Consider the following 15,639-nt stretch of genomic DNA (forward strand, 5'->3'; position numbering starts at 1 on the left):
TTTGATAAAGATTCAAAACTTCATATTCATGTATTTTTCTCTCAAAATGCATGAATATATATATATATATATATATATGTATGTATGTGTGTGTGTTTGTGTATATGTGTATTTGAAATGAAGTAAAATGATTTGAAGTTCCTATTAGGACTTGACTGATCCAAGTGAGTATCTCTGAAAATAATTTCACAGCAGAAAAGGTCAAATCATTGAAGAGATGTAATAATTTCCCTGTAACAAAGGCAACTAATGCCCTCTTTCTTATATAGCAGGTGATCATGCAATTACAGACTGAAAAAGTTTTTAAAACATTCTGCAAATGTATTGCGTCAATAACATAAACTTAGTGATATATATATATATATGTATGTATGTATGTACGTACTTTAAACTCCTGCCAAGCCTTGAAATAGGTTTGATTTGTTCCTTGAAAGAAGATAGCACATAAAGTTCCAAGATCTGAGGAAACAAATCAACAAGACAGTCTTTTTATCCCTTAATTTTATGGCACCTACCTCAGCTTACCCTGTTATCTTGCCACGCAAACAACCATGCAAATGATAACTGACAGGAAAAAAAGCACAGTACAGTATCAAAAAAGAACAAACTTTGAGGTCAACGCTTTCTTAACCATCATGGATGATATGAAGGTTGCTATAGCATTAACATGGAATTAGGGACACACTTCTCTGGTAACAGTTATTAGTATTCATTGTTAGTGAGTTAGACTGTTTATGGCTATCTCTCACCTCACTGTTTCCGACTCACAAGGCTACTACTGTAGATGAACGAGTATGAGCTCTTCCATCAACGAGAGGCCCACTGAGCTAGAAGATCCTAGTGGAGCAGTTATTAGTTTGGTATCTCCAGATTAGTTCTATAGAAGACAGTAGTAGGACATACCTTCACCTGGAAAGAGGTACCATTTCACTAGTTCAAGATTATTCTGTTATACAGTTAAAGCTCTGTCAATCAAGAAGGTTTTATTTTTATGTAGAGATCAGTATTTTTAAGTAGTTGCAATTACTCTGATAAGATTACATAAGGCCTGAAAACTGCAGTAAACCTACTAATGGATTGCAAACACTTCCGTGATAGGAAAGAACAACTTCAATCTGTGCCTGTAGGCACAAGTGTAACGAAGTAATTGTAGGCTATGTGAGGTGATTGTCAGGTGCTTATGGATACAGGCGTACGAAACAAAAAACGATATGATTGCCGAACCACTTGTAAATAACAGAGAAATAGCACGTATAAAGCAGTCATGAAGAAGTGACATGGTTCACAAATATGGGCAAGCATTACCAGCTGCTGGGAGAGCAAAAGCAGCGCACATACAGAGCTGTACCGCTCTTCTACAGGCCAGAAAGGAGCTGCAAGTCGGGGTGCAACCGGGACACACAGGGCGACAGTGACCGCTACCCGTGCGGGCTCAGCACATCGTCAGGACACCATACACAGCTCCACGCTGCCCATTCCTCAGTCACGCACACCTAAGAGAAACACAAAGACATTTCCGCGGCGTGGGGGTGAGGCTGGGGGGGGGGGGGAGAGAGAAACGGTGGCTTCTCGCAGTCAGGCAGCGCCACGGAGCCCAGCCCGGGAACGGCCGGCGAGGAGGCGCCGCCACCCCGCTCCGCAGCCCCACGCACCCGCGGGGGGCGCAGGACCCGCGGGGCTGCGCGGCGCAGCCCGCCCCGGCGCCATCGTCTCTCCCGCCTCAAAATGGCGGCAGCCGGGCCCCCTCCCCTTCCCCCCTCCGGCACCGGCGGCTCCTCACAGCCATTTTCCGAGGGAGAGCGGCGGCGGCGCGGAGCCTCCCGCGCGGCAGGGCGGCGTTTGGGCGAGCCCCGCGCCGGCGGGACCCGGGCGGTGGGCGAGCAGCCGCCCCCCGCCATCCGGGGCCCTCCGCCACCTCCCCCCCGCCCGCCGGATGTGGCGTCAGGGCGGCCGCCGAGCCCGGAGCGGCGCGGCCGTTGGCGACCGTTAGCGGCCGTTAGGGCGGCCGCGCCCGCCGCGGACCCCGCGCTGCCGCGGAGGGCGGCGCGGGGGCAGCCGGAGGAGCGAGAGGCCGGCGCCCTCCGGCCCGGCCCTGGCCGCCCGCCCCGCGGGAGGCAGCCGGGCCGCCGCCGCCGCCGCCGCCTCCTCCTCCTCCGCCGCCGCCGGCCGCGCACCGCTCCGCCCCGCCGCGCCGTCAGTCAGGGAGGCGCCGCCTCTTCCGGGCTTTTCCGGCTGGGCCGCCGCCTCCTCCTCCTCTCTCGCTCGCTCTCTGCCTTTTGTGAGTTATAGCAACCGTTGCCTTGTGAATCAAGCGCCATAGTCACCGTAGTCCTGGCGACTGTTACCCATCAACAACAACCGCTCCTCTCCTGCTCCTCCTCCTCCTGCTGCTCCTCACCCCCATCCTCACCCCCTTCCTCATCGTCACCCACCACAACAACAACAACAGCCACCAGCAGCAACAACAACAACAGCAGCAGGAACACCACCACAGCCCTCCACAGCCCAGGTGAATATGCTTGTCGGGCGCCCGCCCTCCTCTCTGCCTGCCTCTCCCCCCCCCTCCGCGTCCTTCCTCCTCCTCCTCCTCTTCCCCCCCCCAACAACCTCTGCCTTCCCCCCGCCTTGCAGCATCCGGGCTGGGGCCGGCCGCTCCGCTGGGCTGCACCGCTCGGGCTGCGGGGTGTAAGCCCTCAGAGAGGAGCGTGGGTCTCCCCCGCGGGGGTAACTCGGCGGGGCGGGTGAGCCGCCGTGGGGAGGGGTGAGGGGTGGGGGGGACGCGCGAAGCGGTTTGGCCATGGTCGGGACGGAGGCACGCTGCGGCCGGCACCCGCAGGAGGGCGGCGGGGACGTGGTGGTGGGTATGCCTCGGCCTCCTGGGCCTCTTGTCTGCGCCGCTTGAGGGTGGTGTGTGGTGGTGCTGGTGATGGGGGGGGGGTCGGGGGAGAGGCGGCTCGGGCCGCAGCCTGAGATTACTTGCTTTAAAACGGAGGAAAAAAAAAAAAAGAAAAAAAAAATGATGGGGGTGGGAGGAAGGAAGCAGCCAGAGGTGGATGCTGTGGCACACGGAGAAGCCGGGCGGGGGGCGGGCAGGGAAGGGTTCCTCTTCCACTCGCACGGCCTTGCTGTGATTTGGCGTGGCTGCTGGAGGTGCAGACGTTTGTAAACTTTCGCTGTCTTTTACCGGCAATCATGTGCTTAGCCGTTACTTTTCTGTGCTTTTTGGGGCCAAGTTATTTTTTCTTCTAATGGGAATTAGTGTTGTTCCCGATTTTAGGGCAAGCTGCATTTTCTTTGTACGGCTTTCCCGTTTATCCAATAACACCCCCATGTATGCTCACCCAGAGCTGCAAGTTTGTTTTCTTCTTACTGTCCTTCTGCTGGGGGTTATTTTTTAAACGATGTTTTTACCCTATCAGTGTAGTATGGAACAGTGCATGTGTACTTTGTAGTTTATGCACACTGAGTTCATGTGCAGATGGTTGGGGAGAGGATCCATCTCACTTTGCTTAAACTCTTCACAGTGAATGAAATCCAAGACATTTCATTGTGATTGCAGGTTGGAGTGCTACACAGCAGAGGAAAGAAAGGAGATGAGGAAAAAAATAGAAAAATTTGCTCTGTGATTTTGTTACTGCTACTGTACTTCAAGAGGGTATTTAGGGAGGAAGCGAAAAGAAGAGGCAGTTTTTTCCACTCTCAAGTTGAAACAGAAATCGTGTTATTCATGAAGTTTTTTTTTCAATTTTTGAATCCTAGATGCTTGTTTTCTTCATCTTTTCTGTGTTTCCTTATTAGGATTTTGCTGCTAGCATACACAAGTTATATTTTACATGCTGAATTATTCTTTTGGACAAAGTATATTTTTGGTATTTCATTATAGCAGTGAAATTCTCTTTTAACATTTTTGTGTCTGCTTACACTGTCCTCCTTGACATGTCAAATTACCTGTCAGTGTGATTTGCAAGTTTTTTGTTTTTTGAAGTGATGACTTATTTATTTCCTTATTGCTTTGTTTAATAAAATCATTAAGAAAAAATATATTCAAAATGATTTTTTGTTTTTTTTTGATCTAAAACCTACAATTAGTATATACACTTTTTCCTTTTTCTATATTTACATCTCTAGAGCTCTATATTAAATTCAAGGTTTCTGATTGCAATGTCAACTAGAATTTTTTGGTTTATCTTGTATTGGAACTGCCAAAGAACATAACAAGGTCAGTTTTTCCGAGTGCCTCTCAAGTACAAAATATGCTAAATAGTTAGTGCATTGTTGATGTTATTATTCCTTGAGCTAAGTAATATTGGATCTATCTTGCCTTTTTTTTCTCTCTCTTTTTGAATGTACGTTTAACTCGCCAACTATGTAACTTTGGTCGATACTGAAAACGTATTCTCTGAGGTCTCTACGTTTTCATTTTGTTTTTTTTTCAAGATGAAAATATTGAATGCTAGTTTTCTAGGCACTGCTGTCAAATAAGTTTTAAGGACGTTAAGAATTGTCAGTGTGAGTATGAAGTCAGATATGTCTGTATGCGTTCAGTAGGTTATAGTACCATATAAGTTATATGGCACATTTGAATCTTAATGTAGGTGTTACTGGTTTTATCAGGTAGTTTGTTTTGTAATTCATTGGTTGTGAAATCATTCCTTACATCTCGTGGTCTTCGAAAGACAGACATCAGTTCTGCATCATGCCGTATGTGAGCAGCCCTATTACAGCAGGACAGAGTCCTGTTCAGGATGGAATTCCTTCTGGGTGTTGAGATCTGTCTTTGTAGAACACGTATGCAAACCCCTGTGAGCAAAGGAAACTGCATAGGCTGTGAGACAAACCTTCTCTTTGCCTCTTTGGGGAGAAGTGTGCATGTTTCTTAAAAAAGCTAATTAGAAGTACATAGTCTTGTTTAAAAAACAAATACTTTTTGTATTATTTAGCTATATTAGCTTAAGGCAGTGGCAGCATTTTGGAGAATAATGATATAGCCGTATCACCTCTGTTAATATGGTAGAGCTTACTGAGAAAAGTATTACTGACACTTTATTCTCCGCAATGTTTTATTGATCATAGACATTCTGATTCCGTAATGACCTCAGCCAGCAGAATCTTAGATGTTTGTGATGCTAACCACTGTTTTGAAAATAAGTGGCTTAGTGATTTTTATTTGGTTGTTTTCATGGCTTAGACTGTGTAGCTAGATAACTATGTTTCCACATATCCTAATGATCGTTTCTGGATCATATGCTCTATTGTGCTTTTAATCAGCTAACTTACATTGCGCTAGTGTGGATAGATCTTCTCAGTGATGTAGTGAAAATAAATGAAATGGGAATCAAAGGTACAATGCTGTTATATAGTTTAAAAGCTGGATGTTTTATCTGATAATTATGTCTGGCTTTGTTAGTATGTTCAAATTTATTGTTTTCCACAGAAAGTGGTAGTTTGTGAATCACAAAACTGTCTTCAGAAATAAATCTTATTGTTTCCTTCCATTTATTACACTTTACATTGAAAGGAAAGGATGCTATTATTTTCTTCTTACTTGAAACATAGCCATGTATTTATAGGTTCTGAAATATGCTAATCCTTTATCATTGTAGTTTGTTTCGGTGTTTTAGTTAGTATTTCTGGTCTTCATGCTTAACTTTCTCCTGTTATGAAAGGCTTCCCTCTGGTATTATTCCAAATTAGTTTTTTTTTTTTTTTTCCCCCTGTAGTCTGCCTGAAACCTTACTAGCTGCAGATATGGACACGTGGAATATGTAGAAAAGGAACAGAGTTTTAAAAATTTAAGATATGACTTTTAAAGTCCTTTGGAAAGATTATTTTTAGTTGAAATGACAAATCATGAATGTATCACAAACACAAGTAGGAAAAAAAACTGTTAGTGGTACAGTAGTTTCTTGTTGTGGGAGTTCCACTGTTAAATCAGACTCTTTGTCAAATGAACATACTAGAATACCAAAACAAGTATATTTTTGAACTATGAATGAAACTATTCTTGCCAAGAACGAGGAATGAAAAACGAATGAAGCTTTTAAAATGTATAGGCTAATTTTTAAGTTTGTGATTTTTGGTTAGCCACAAGTTTGGCTTTTTGAACATATTTCTGGTATGGATGGTTACGAATGATGGCAATACTTCTCTTGCGCACAGGTGCTATGTATATCCATGTTTTGGAAATGTAAGGAACAATATATAATCTGATTTGACTAAATTTAGTTTGTTAGGGACAGATGGCTGATTTAAACAGGTGTCACTTTCGTTTCATGTTCATTGTGTTGAGACTTCCAGAGGTTTACAAAAGAGCTGCCTAAAGCAGGTGGCTTGGTCTGCTTTTGTGATTAGCAAAATATACTTTCACAGGAAATTATTTTCTCCGTGACTAGATGTGTTTTAATAGTCAGCATATTGTGTGAAAGCCTGAAGTGCTCCATAAAGCACATTCATTTGTTACTTCTTTTATTATTTCCTTATTAAACTTTTAAAGAAGGAGCCACGACTATTTGGGCATGAAATTTAGCAGTTTATGGCATGTGTAGATTCTGAAATCCTAATAACTTTCCTACTTGAAAGATCAAGAGCAAAAATGTAGCTTGGTGTAACATTTTGTTTCATTAAATTATTGACCTTTGCCCTTTTCTAAACATTACTTGTTTTATGTGTGGTTTTTTGCTTTTATTAAGAAGACCTATTACTGAGAACATAGAGTTACTTTGCAACTGCTGTCTTTTGTTTCTGGTGCCTTTCAGTATTTGTATATTCCTGATATTTTTTGTTTTATTGTTCAACAGTTACAGTTTGCTCAGCTATAAAACATCAGGAAAGAAATGAGTTTGAAATTCGATTTCTGAAACTTCTTAGGTGTGTGATTTTTTTGTTATTAGAGGTTACTTTTTTTCACTTTATATTTTATGTAACAGTAACTGGACTTTATTCTCAGTTGCTTTCCGTCTACTGGATGCACCAGAGGGTGCTATGCTATTTGAAATAGAAAAAGAAAACATCCTAAACATTCTTTCATTCAAATACACTGATACGGTATGTAAGGTTTACAAAAAAACTTGCTGCACTTGTTCTGCTTCTTTTTTTCGTGCATTGCCATATAGCAAACTGTTATTATATTGGTTGTATTATACTAGAAAACATGCCATTAAATGACTGTTCCGTTATTTATGGACACTTAATATACAATCTCTGTTCATTGAAACTGAACAAATAGTTACATGTAAACTGTTTCTGTGTAGCATGTAGTTAACACAGTTTTTACTTACTGAGGTAAATCATTGCTCCTCTGAGAAGCTGGATCGATTTGCGTAAGAAATTCATGCATTTCATAGTGAGGTTTATGGTGTTACACAATACTATACACTTGTCTGTTACACACACTCTTACTGATTAGTGTAGAGTCATATTTTATTCTCCTTTTTTAAAAAAATTTGGCCAGAAATAAAAAACATATTGCAGCATATGGGTTTTTTCTTTCTCACTGAAACTCTCACTGGATGAAATTGTGATTAAAGTTTACCAGTTTTACTTCTGAATTGCAAAGGAGGCAGAACTTTATCCATCAATCATTAGTTTTAAAAGAAACAGTAAAGAAGTAATATCCTCTATATATTTATGAGGCTACCTAAGGTTCCATTTCAAAAATTACACTGTGGTATATGAAACTGACAGATTAAAATGTTATCATCCTGACTTCTATAGTTTAATAAGTTCTCTTATTTTTCTATACACTGTAAGATTAATAGGTCCATTTTTATTGGTGTGGGGCTGGATAAGGTTCAGTGTAATTCCCTTTGTAGTAGTTCAGTGTCATTTCCATTTGGAAAGTATGAAAAGGTGCAGGCAAGAGTAGGGGTAGTTTGTCTTAAAATGCATGTTTCGACACATTACTGGTGGTTATTTTTCCTGCTGCAATGTGGTAAGTTATTTGTATTTGATTTCCCATCCTCAGATTTTGTGAACCAAAATCCAGAAATGACAGATGTAGTATATTGTAAGTTGCATTTAGTAAAAGAGTTTAATCTACTGTAATATAAATTTTGATAAGGCTTGGAATTTTAAATTCTAGCAATCAGACTTCCTTTATAAATTCCTAACTTACTTATAACCTTTCTTACCTGTTTAAATTCTTATATGATACTTATGCTATGTGAACATGAAAGATCTATATTAATCAGTGAATTTGATGGAGTGTACTTATGTTTTGTGAATTGTATTCATTTATTAACAATTGAAAAAACTCTGGCAGTATTTTTAAAGGTCATTCATCCACCCATGGACACAGTACATTGAATATACTTCTTTAGTTCTTTTCTGAGTAAGTGTGTAATGCAACCGTGATATAATGCCTGTAGACTGTACAAGTGATACAGTACTGTTTCTTCAGTTCTTCTTTTTTCCTTCTTATTGGAGTCTTATAGCAAGCTCTTTAAGGCAAGCATTGTGTCTTTGGATACACTGTAGGCATCATTATAAGGCTCTGATTTTGTTCTGATGTGGACACTAACACTAGAGATAGTAATGAACAACTCAAAGCCATGTTTACTGTTCATCCACCAAGCAAATGACTTCCCTTGCCTGTGTTATTACCTCTTAATAGTTAATCTATCTGCATTTTCTCTTATGTACCACTTCTGAAACATTTTCTGAATGCTGAAACTCACTGTATTTAAGTCAGCGATGCAACATTACGAAGTGGAAATAGCAATAATCAATTGTGTAAAAAGGTGCATTATGTTACCTTTCTCGTGCCATTTAGTCATTTTATTCTACCTCAGCTAAGGTCTGCTTTTTTCCTCTTCTGCTTTTCTCTTTTTATGTATTATTAACTATACTGTCTTTGTAAAGAACTGAAAAAATCATAATAACATTCTAAGTTAGAACTACTTGAAAATACAGTAATTAAGGTTATAGTTAACTGTTAGTTTCTGTGGAGCTAAAATGAAAAAAAAAATTTTAGCTTAAAATCACCTAATTCACATCTGCTGATTTTTTCGAGTGATGCGCTGTATATTGTTTCCAAAGACCTTGGTCTGATTATCTTTCTAATGTACCTGAATCTAGGGGGAGAAGGCAGAGGAGTCTTGCTTAAGTAGCTCCCTTATTCTGACAACAGTGTTGGATATTTATAGGCTACGTGAAGATTTTACTTGCTAGTGAATTAGATCACCAGGATTGTGGATTTGAGCTAATGCCTTTTGATGTAGTTGCACGTTTTTCACATAGCATCTCAAAAGCTGCTATTTGTCTTTATATCCTCATCTAAACAAAATGAGAGTTATTTTATTATTACAACTGATACTGCTCTCGGAATTGTTTCCTCCACACCCCCTGGTTGCGTTCTGCAGTGCTAACAGCTAAGAATGCAATCTGAAAGTGAAAATCTTGGATGAGTAGGACTACAAAAATGTAACTGCCGTTTACTAAGGAGGACCAACTCCACCCCTTTTAGATGGGCCGAAGTAACAAATTTTAATTCTGTTGCCATTACCTTTTTTTTCAATGGCAGGTGAACATCGGGATTTCTTTCTTATGATAAAATATTATGTCAAAATGTCATGTAAGTTTTAGATTCGTGTTCAAAAAAAGTTTTTTAAGTTCTCCATCTATAGCTCTAACTGCTGTTTTATAATAGGATCTGTATTCTGAATAAAACTTCTCTAGAGTCTTTCTACTTTATCGTTCTGTAACTCGTCATAAGCAGGACAGAGAGTTGAGTTACAAACTTGACTGAAGGAATAATATTTCCCACTCAGTGTTCTTTGCTGCTGAGATGTACATTGTGGTGCTTCCATTATGCATGTGGCTGTACACAAATAATTGCCAGTTCATCTTTTTAATGACAGTTTTTAAATACAATGTTTATTATTGGGATTCAATCTTACTTGCGTTAGGTCTCTTGGACATTTTGGGAAGATACAGGAAAAACAGAACAGAACTTAAAAAAAAAAAAAAAAAAGAGAGAGAGCGAGAGAGAGAAACTACCAGCCTTGGTTAAAAACCCACGCTTGCTTTCAGAATAGTTTTCTTTGGAAAAAGAGTTGTTCTACAATCACCACTTCTAAACTAAATTTTCTCGAATTTTCCAATTAAAAAAACTAATGATCTGATCATATATATTTTTTGTGTCAGTTAAGTAGTAGAAAGTTAATCTATGTTTAACTAAATTTCGATAGCTCTACAGAGTATATTACACCTGTTTTTAAAATCAAAAAGATATGGTTGCCTATATGAAGGCATTTAGATTACTTCTGCCAAAACTCCTGATTGTAGTCAAAGTTACATTAGCCTTGGCTAATGCAGGGCAGTTGAACAACCTTCGTAATAACTGGCTTATCAAATTGATCTCCTGCCTAACAGTTAGATTGACACATCAGTTTATTAAGTATGAGGTAGCTTAAAGTCAGTCATATTAGCAGGCAGGTTTCTGTTTAGTAATTGGTCCAGTCCTGTTTTAATTGGCCCACTCTCTATTCAGCCATTCCATTTGAGTTGCAAGCTGCAAAATAACTGATTCTTCGGTATTCGTTTCATTGCTTTCTAACAGGTTTAGTAAATGAAAAAAATGCAAAATCTTTTTAACACCTGAGCGTAGATTCTGTGTAATACATTTCCCTATAATTCTGTAATATTACATTTCCCTGGAACTTTTAGAAAAAGTCTTTTCTAAAACTTGCATGTTCTTCAGTGAACTAGACCATTCTTTCTGCTGTTTTAGGGAATAAATCATCATCAGCTTTAGAACTGAAGGATGCAGCATGAAAATATGCATCCAGTCCCTGATCCAGTCTCAGGACATCCTACCTGTCACATTTTTGATTTTGAGGTGAGGCAAGTGTGAAGGACCTAAGATGAAGACTCTTGATGGTGTAGTCTCATTTCAGCTTCCCAGGTGCCTTCTGGTTGAAGGTCATCCTGAATTATGCTATTTTACTCCAACTCTCTAAAACTTCTTTTTCCTGTAAGGAGAATAGTCCTGACGAGGTGTTTCCAGGGACAGAAATGAGGAGGTAAATCCATATAGCTTTTACTGCACTGCATCTGAAGTTATGTGGAGATGAGAGAGGTTTAATGTCTTCTAAACCCCAGGCTGTTTTGCAGAAGGAATTCAGTACCGTCTGTGACTGAAGTGTCCTTCATGGTCAAACTTATGTCAAAGCAAGGGAAGACTCATTTGCAATATTGGAGTTGGTCCTTCCAGTCGATAGCATAATTTCTCAAGCAAGAAGGTCTGACTGATGGATCAGACCTTTTCCTAGTATTTTTAATGCTCTATTTTCTTGCTGGTCCAGTTGCAGCTATTCAGTGTATTTTTCATTCTTGTAGCCAAGACTGCTTCACATCATCCAGATGGTCAGGTAGTTGTATGCAATACAATGTTGTGAGTCTGTGTGGTTTGGGGTACTCACATTGCAGTGGCCATCTTATATCATTCATTGTTTGTGGAGGGGGTATTCTTCTCAAGATTTAACTTTCAGATATTAAATTTTTAACTTCCACTGAGTTAAGTTTGCTCTCTTTAACAGGACTTGAAGATGTTCATTATCTTCATTGCTTTGTCCTCCTTTTAGTATGTATTTTTGTGGTGTCCTTATTGACATCCAAAGGAGCTGACATTTCTTAACTTATGGGGAGAGCTAGCCATAGCATCATAGGACCAACGTCCATGACCTTTGAAGATTGTGAAAACATATTGCTCGTGTGGCCATGAGTCACAAGGTGTATATCACAAACATACTTCGGACAATTAAGAAGAAGGAGAGTTTCAGGATGAGTCTGCATGTGAAAAGGTGCCACTGAAGGGCTCCCACTGCTTGCTTTCCGCATAGCCTGTTGGGTTACATGATTGGGGCCTGGAACAACTCAGTATTGTAAATCTCAGTAGTTCTTAATGGGTTGTATCCTCAACACAATCATGGGTTTAGGATGCACAAAATTTCACATGCCAGCAGAGTCATGCTGCTGGTTACGTGCTATGACCGAAGGATGGTAACTGCTTCAGTCCCCGTTGAATTGCCCGAGTGCCAAACGAAGCTAAACATCTGCACCTTGGCCACCTGTAACATACTCAGACATGTTCAAGCTGGAACCAGCAGGTTTTTTTTCTTTAGTGAAAATAAGCAGATGCTTAGAATAAAGTATAAGATTTTTTCCCTTCCTTCTATAGTAGAAGGAAAGGCATAATTTCCAAAGGTGGAAAATAGATGAATCTGACAGATGGGAAATAGGAAGTTACTTTTTGGTTGCCTTTGATGAAGGAAAGTATATACACAAAGGAAAAAAGAAACCTTTGATCAGAGCTGCTGAAGTACTTGTCTCAAAGAATGTTGTATGGGAAGGTGTAGATTCTTTAAAAATGGCTTGAAAACGTGATTGGAGGTTAATAATGGAGGTTGGTAGGGTAATTGATAATATGTTTAATCTTCCAGTATAATTAGCTCTGTCATCTCCATAAACGAAATTGCCTGATCACAAGTGTAATTTTATGTTATAGCTGTGCTTCTGACTTTGCAACAATCTGCTCTTAAGTGCTAATGTTTGAATTTTCATTTTAAAAATGTTTCTTCTACATTAAATATTTGATGTATTCCATATTTCATGTACTTATTCAAAAGCGTTTTGCATACTTCAGCTACTGCATTTAACTGGGTAGGAAAGGAACTGGTAAGTTTGCCATGAAACCAAAAGAATTGTAGATGCTGTGTGCTTGTCTGTTTTTTTTTTTTTTGAATTTTTCTTGAAGAGCGAAAGAAATCTGCAGCAGTAATTTCATAGGGATAAGAACCATTTAGCAGGGCATTTTCTCTTAATCAGGAGGTCCGTACTTGCCAATTGGAGATACCCATTGTCATAAATAATGCAAATGCTGTAATACTGAGAGTTTCCTCATCATTGACTTGTTATAATTCCATTCCTTTATCAAGTATATTTTCTCCTAAGATGTTCTCATATCGTTTGATTAATATGGGCTTTTATTTGTATTTATTTTTCAAGGTCTTTACTTGCAGTTCTTAATTCTTTTGTTGCAGTGAAAGGGGACTGCAGCTGGAGAAAAATAGCAAAATTATAAATGTTAAGTGAAATTATTTAAAATATATTAAAAAGAATAACTTCCTTAGTTTACTGAGGCCAGTACAAGGGTTGTTGATAGCACAATTGGTATTTAGCTAACCACTAGGTGATTTATAAATCATATTTAGCAAGTAAAATAGCCAGAAGTCTGAAGAGTTTTTTCTGTGATGCAGGCACCTAAAACATTTGCTTATATGTGGGCTGGATTTCTGTTACCTTCAGTAAGAACTGGAATGTATCCAAAAAAGGATGTGGGAGGCAATGATGATCATTCCTGAGCGTCTGTAAAGAGGTGTTTGTTTACAAAAAAATGTTTGCTTTACTATATAGCAGCAATTATGAAATGAGTAGCAATGATGGAGGTGGAAAGTAGTAGTTTGAGGATGTGTATTTGCCAGTAACTCTATTATTGGTGAAATCAGAAAGACATTTTCTGAACCATTGCCTCTGTGGATGGAAGTGGTTCTATTGCTAACATCGTTTTGGCTGGGATTTGACTGTTGTGGAGGAAGTCTTATTGAGATGCTGAAGTCCCCAGCAAAGTTAATGTACCTCTCACTCAGGTTGAGAATTGCTTGAGGGTTAAGCAGAGGCATATTGTACATATTGCTAACTGTGGTAAATACAATTATAATAATCAAGGCAGCATTAGGAACTAATCCCTTTATTTAAATACAGATGTTTCATTCCTAGTTGAAGCTAATTAAGTGATTAAGGCATAAAAAAGTTAATACATTGTTCAGAACCTGCATTTTGGTTGTATTAGTAAGTTGTTAAACTTACCTCCCCCAAATTCAGGAAGTTCAGTGGAAAGAGTTATAAGGTTTCCATAACTTGCTTGTGGTGCATTTTCTGCTTGGGAAAGATGCTTTTTCCAGCTGAAATAAATAACTGAATGCACAGGGAACCTTGAAATGTCCTAAATGATCTAAGAGCATAACATTGCCAGAACATTTTTTTGATATGCCTCTATTCTTCTGGGCTTCTGTCTTTAAGAATGTCCTGCCAAGTGAGGCTACATACCTTATTTTTACAAGCCAGGCACTGCTTAAAATGTATACCAACAAAATTAAAGTAGTAGCAATCTTACTGAACAGAACAAAGAGCTTCATTAAGAAAAGCAATGAAAAAAACCTTTAGGAAACCTGGAAAATTATATTCATAGTGTTCAGCATTAGTGTTGTGTGTGTAATAGTTTAGATTTTGATGGTCGCCCACTAAAAATGGGATAGGTAGTGCTATCTACTTAGTATTGTTATTTTACTGTTACTTGCCAATTCTGAAAAGAAGACGAAACAACGGGGTGTATGTATTTTTTAATGCTGCTTGTGTTGCAAGCAATATACTGTTGACAGTATATTAAATTGTTAAGCCTTCCTATGTCCTTTATTGAGTTTTAGATCTAAAATTTAAATTTATTTTTTGCTGTTCATCCCATATACTTTTAATGCATGTTGTCACAGAATATTACAGAATCACAGAATCGTTTAGGTTGGAAGGGACCTCTGGAGATCATCTAGTCCAACCCCCCTGTTCAAGCAGAGTCACCTAGAGCATATTGCCCAGGATCACATCCAGACGGGTTTTGAATATCTCCAGTGAAGGAGACTCCACCACCTCTCTGGGCAGCCTGTTCCAATGCTCTGTCACCCTCACAGTGAAGAAGTTTTTCCTCATGTTCAGATGGAACTTCCTGTGGTTCAGTTTCTGCCCATTGCCTCTTGTCCTGTTGCTGGGCACCACGGAGAAGAGGCTGGCCTCATCCTCTTGACACTCCCCCTTCAGATACTTGTACACGTTGACGAGATCCCCTCTCAATCTTCTCTTCTCCAGGCTGAACAGGCCCAGCTCTTGCAGTCTTTCTTCATAGGAGAGGTGCTCCAGCCCTCTAATCATCTTGGTAGCCCTCCGCTGGACTCTCTCCAGGAGTGCCATGTCTCTCTTGTACTGGGGAGCCCAGAACTGGAGACAGTACTCCAGGTGAGGCCTCAGCAGGGCAGAGGAGAGGGGCAGGATCACCTCCCTCGTCCTGCTGGCAACACTCTGCCTAATGCACCCCAGGAGACCATTGGCCTTCTTGGCCACAAGGGCACACTGCTGGCTCATGTTTAACTTGTTGTCCACCAGCACTCCCAGGTCCTTCTCTGCAGAGCTACTTTCCATCAGGTCAACCCCCAGCCTGTCCTGGTGCATGGGATTATTCCTGCCTAGGTGCAGGACCTTGCACTTGCCTTTGTTGACCTTCATGAGGTTCCTCTCCGCCCACGTCTCCAGCCTGTCCAGGTCCCTCTGAATGGCAGCACAGTCTTCTGGTGTGTTAGCCTCTCCCCCCAGTTTCGTATCCTCAGCAAACTTGCTGAGGGTGCACTCTGTCCCTCCATCCAGGTCACTGATGAATACGTTGAACAAGACTGGAGCCAGGACTGAGCCCTGGGGGACACCACTAGCCACAGGCCTCCAACTTGACTCTGCGCCATTCACCACAACCCTCTGAGCTCGGCCATCCAGCCAGTTCTCAATCCACCTCACCATCCACTCATCTAGCCCACACTTCCT

General features: G+C 40.5%; 1 protein-coding gene across 3 annotated transcripts in view; it reads left to right on the plus strand.

The window, feature by feature from the left end:
* Positions 1–2,196: 2,196 nt before the first annotated feature.
* RFX3 (regulatory factor X3) overlaps positions 2,197–15,639 on the plus strand; it is a 128,038-nt gene continuing 114,595 nt past the window's right edge. For all 3 annotated transcript variants that reach the window (XM_068928964.1, XM_068928966.1, XM_068928969.1), the window contains exon 1: positions 2,197–2,509. The gene's annotated coding sequence lies outside the window, so the exon portion shown is untranslated. The remainder of the gene's footprint in view (positions 2,510–15,639) is intronic.

The sequence above is a fragment of the Struthio camelus genome, chromosome Z (genome assembly GCF_040807025.1).
Source record: "Struthio camelus isolate bStrCam1 chromosome Z, bStrCam1.hap1, whole genome shotgun sequence".
NCBI classification, from domain to species: Eukaryota; Metazoa; Chordata; class Aves; order Struthioniformes; family Struthionidae; genus Struthio; species Struthio camelus.